The following is a 4,833-nucleotide window of genomic DNA, read 5'->3' on the forward strand; positions in this document are numbered from 1 at the left end:
TTTAAAAATAGTTATAAAAAGTTTAATTTATTGTTATGTTTAAAAATAGTTATAAAAAGTTTAATTTATTGTTATGTTTAAAAATAGTTATAAAAAATTTAATTTATTGTTATGTTTAAAAAGCTGATGTTCATAAAACTTATAAAGTTTATGTTTATAAACTAAAAAATTTAATATTTTTTAATATATTTCTTATAAAAAGTATAATACAAAAAATTGATTTTTTTTTTAGAAAATGGCAGGCAAATGATTGGGATTTTTGTTATTTACAAATGGTAATATGATTGATGGTATTGATGGAGTTGAGTATGACCAACCACCAAGTGGGAGTTTTATTGTAAATGTGAATAATGGAATTGTATTTAAACAATTCATTCAAATGATTGGGATGTTACTTAGTGTAGATATTAGAGAAAATCAGATAGAAATAATATATAGACATCCCAATCTTGAACCATCAAGATCAATAAGATATATGTCATTCCCTATTTCGAATGCACAAGCTATAAACTTGATGTTCTCGATGGCAATATCAGTGCCAAATGTAGTGCATTTGTATGTAAATGTAAGTATGATAGGGGTGGATCCTGATACATCATTTAACTAGTTTGAAGATCCAACTCAACGTATCGATCCTGATCCGGAGTCAGTTGCATCGCCATGTGATAATGAATATATGACGGCTAACAACCTGTACAGAGACTTCAGAACATAAACGGATGACGAATTTGAAGAGTTGGATTTTGATGGTCGTGAACATGAGATGCTTTCAGATACATTCAATAATTTGGATATGAATATATTGGATAGCATTCAGGAACCTGACCCAATTGTAGCTCCTGTAAACATTGACAATATGCAATTGTATAAAGGAATGATTTGTCAAGATAAGGAAATGCTACAACACGTGGTCAAATGTTTTGCAATAAAGTGTCACGCACCATACGAGGTTGTTGAATCTACAACGATGATTTGGACAATTCGGTGTGAGAAGTGGGAGGAAGGTTGCAAGTGGAGACTTCGTGCAATAAAGAAAAAAATCGCATGACTTGTTTGAGATCACTAAGTATAATGAGCAGCATACATGTTTTTATTCAGAACTAAGTCAAAGTCACATACAATTGGATTCATCAATGATTGCACTGGAGTTCTGTGACGCCATAAGAGAAAAACCATCTATCAGTGTGGCACAACTGCAGTCCGGCATCAAATCAAAGTTTGAATATCATGTTCCTTACCATAGGGTATGGGAGGGAAAAAGAAAAGCGTTGGCTAAAGTGTTCAGTGATTGGGATGAGTCTTACAAATTGTTGTCTAGGTGGTTACATATGGTTAAACAGACCAATCCTGGAACATGAGTAGAGTGGAGAGTTAAAGAAACGCTTACTGAAGGCCACGTTATTCTAACTTCTATATTTTGGGCATTTGGTCCTTGTATAGAAGCTTTTAATAAATGTCGGCATATCATTCAGATAGATGTACACATTTGTACGGCAAATATAGAGGAAAACTGTTGATTGCTACATCAGTTGACTCGAATGGCCATCTACTTCCACTTGTGTTTGTCATTGCTGATGAAGAGTCTGTAGACTCATGGGGATGGTTCCTGAAACACCTGAGAGAAATTATAACACACGAAGAGATGTGTTTAATTTCAGATCGACATGCTGGTATAATTATAGCGGTGAACAACCCAACAAATAGTTGGACGGGACCGAAATGTCACTATTGTTTCTGCTTACAACATATCGTCATCAACTTTAATAAAAAGTATAAATTTAATTCATTGAAAATTTATGTTTATCGTGCCGGGTGTCAGTTTCAAATTCAAAAGTTCAACAAAGCAATTGAAGATATCAAAGAAATAAATCGGAGCTGTCCGAGTTTTTTTTGACAACATTAATTTAAAGCAATGGACTCAAGCACATGATAGAGGATTCAAATATGTACCAGTTAGGACATAATCGAAGGAAGTGTCCTTCATTACTAAGACGGGTTCCAGATAGTTAAGGATTGAAAAATAAATAATTTTGTTATTATATATTCATTTTAGTGTATATTCAATTTTTTTTTTATTATATATTTATAATTCAATTTTTTATTATAATATTTGTATATTCAATTTTTTATAATAATCTATTGATATTCATTTTTTTTTTTTATTGTAATCAATAAAGTTACATTATTCTATTTACCCTCATATTTTTCTCTACTATTCAATTTAAGTCAATTTAATATTTTTTTTTCCAGATCATGGCTTTAAACCCAAGACCTGTTGATCCCGATTGTTTTGTACGACCAGTCCATTCATCGATCATATGTTGTATGATGAGATCGTACTACTGGAGAAATATCTTGCAGACGTCGAGAGGCAGTTCTCCAGCACACTATTCCGCTCCACCCTCGATGCTACCGCTACTGCACACATTTGGATCTATGGGGTTGTCAGATTAGGATTTATTCAGTTGGACTGGCCTCTGATCACAGCCTTGGTCGAGAGATGGAGGCCCGAGACACATACATTCCATATGTCTGTTAGAGAGTGCACTATCACTCTACACGACATAGAAGTGTTGTTGGGGTTACCTGTTGACGGTGAGTCGATTCACCGGAGTGATGTATGATGACTGGTTAGAAGTTTGTCAACTGTACCTCAGTGCGACCCTACCTTGCCGACAAGATTAAAGAATCGAGGTTAAGTTTAATATGTAGAAACACAATTTCTGAGCTCACAGATGATGCAGACGAGGAAACCGTCATAAGATATGCGCGAGCCATATGTACTACAAATGATGGGTGGAAGGTCTGTTTTTCAGATAAATCAAGTCATTTTGTTCACTTGATGTTCCTGCCACTGTTAGCTAACCTCCATGATGCGGGGCGATATTCGTGGGGTTGAGCATGCTTGGCATGGTTGTATAGACAACTATGCAAAGCAACAAGACCTGAGGTTCGAGAGATAGCTGGGTCTCTCATACTTTTGCAACTATAGGCTTGGGAGCGTATTCCAAAAATAACTCCACAGCTACATCATGTCAATGACGCTCAGTTAGTTGGACGCAGCCTACGGTTCTCGGTATGTTATTTTAATTCAATATTAATTTTTATATCACTGATCTAGTTAATTTAATTCTTAATTATCAATTTAAAAAATTTAGGTGGAGAGACAAATTTTGTGTGACTAGGACAACCACACTATAGTCAACCAGTATAGATACATGTCTGATCTGCTTCAACCTGAACAGGTACATTACACTAAACCTAATTGATTATTTTATTCACATTTTTATTGTAATTGTTCTGAATATTCTCTAATATAATATTTTTTGTTTCAGGTTATTTGGGAGCCGTACAAAAATTATTATGCATAATTTGCCTAATTTTGTACGAATGGTCAAAACATATAGCGGACGATGAGTCCTCTCATATGTTTTCATATTGGTGAATGGCATCTTCCTGATAGGGTGATGAGACAAATCGGTTTTCAGCAGGATGTCTCATCACCTATTATAATACTGAACCCGTACTGCATGATATTGACCTAAGGACTGGAGATTGGTCCGAAAAAGTTGCACATTTGGTAGTGCGATGGCACTATCGTGCAAGGTTTATTGCAGTGGGGTTTCTCTTGAACAGTTTGATACAGATGCCACTCCAAATATATTTATTGGTATAATAATATCACAAGGCGCTACGTCACTCGTCCGGGAGCAGCTGTGGGTCATCTGGTAATGAATTAATTATTATTAATTATTTTTAATTTAAATTTATTTTAAATATTGTCTAATTGTTTTATAATTCACAGAGATCGAATAACAGTAGACTCCGTGAGTTGCGAATGATCCGAACCAGGTTCTTGCTATATGTAATGAAACCAAAGCTATATAGAGGAAATCTTTATAGTACGATATACCTATTGTTCCTCCATCAGCTTCTAACGTAAAGACCTGTTCGGGAAGATGATGAGTTTGATGAGGTTGCATATAATGTGGAAGAATTGTCCCCTATGATGCAGACACAGAGTCAAACTGATTATGTTAGTCTGATGATGATGATGCCAGCATTTGGTTCAGGACATTATGACTCAGAGGCTGGTCCTTCGTTTTCATACGTGCATGGACATGGTCGAGTCGTGGAGAGCATAATGAATATTTATATTATGAAGCGCCTGCAGAGGTACCAGAGCAACATCAAGAAGAACCCGAGCAACCTCAAGTCGAAGTCGACGACGACAATCAGCTCGAAATCGACGACGTCCGCCTTGTGGACACATTGATTTGTGTAATTATTTTTATAAAATGAGATATTTAATTTACATTTTTTAATTTTTATTATTATTTTTTAATTTATTCTTTTTAGAGTTTAAATAAAATAATAAAATATTTTTAGAAATTGTTTTTATAAACTAGAAAATAAAAAAAAAAGAAGGAAGAAAGAAAGAAGAAGGTGGAATGTGTAATGATTAAAAAAGAAAAAAAAATGGAAAATTTGTACGGTATTCTTGCTCTCGCTCTCGAATTTGATTGGGAAGTTCAGTGGCAAAAAGAAGGAGATTCATTAGCTCGTTATTTAGTCAGACTTGCTGAGATGACAAAATCCGTGAAAATTATCCAACAAGCTTTGGAAGGAATTCCAGGGGACCTTATGAAAATTTAGAAATACGATCTTTTGATAGAGGAATGTCTCTAGAATGATATTAAACAGACTCAATAATAATGTTAGGAAGGGCAAGGTCGAGGGTTCAAAGTTTGTCGTACAAATGAAAGGAAGGTTGAGGGTTCAAAATTTGACCTATCTAGGTCGAATTTTCAACCCTCGACTTATTAAAAAAAA

The sequence above is a fragment of the Benincasa hispida genome, chromosome 1 (assembly GCF_009727055.1).
Source record: "Benincasa hispida cultivar B227 chromosome 1, ASM972705v1, whole genome shotgun sequence".
NCBI classification, from domain to species: Eukaryota; Viridiplantae; Streptophyta; class Magnoliopsida; order Cucurbitales; family Cucurbitaceae; genus Benincasa; species Benincasa hispida.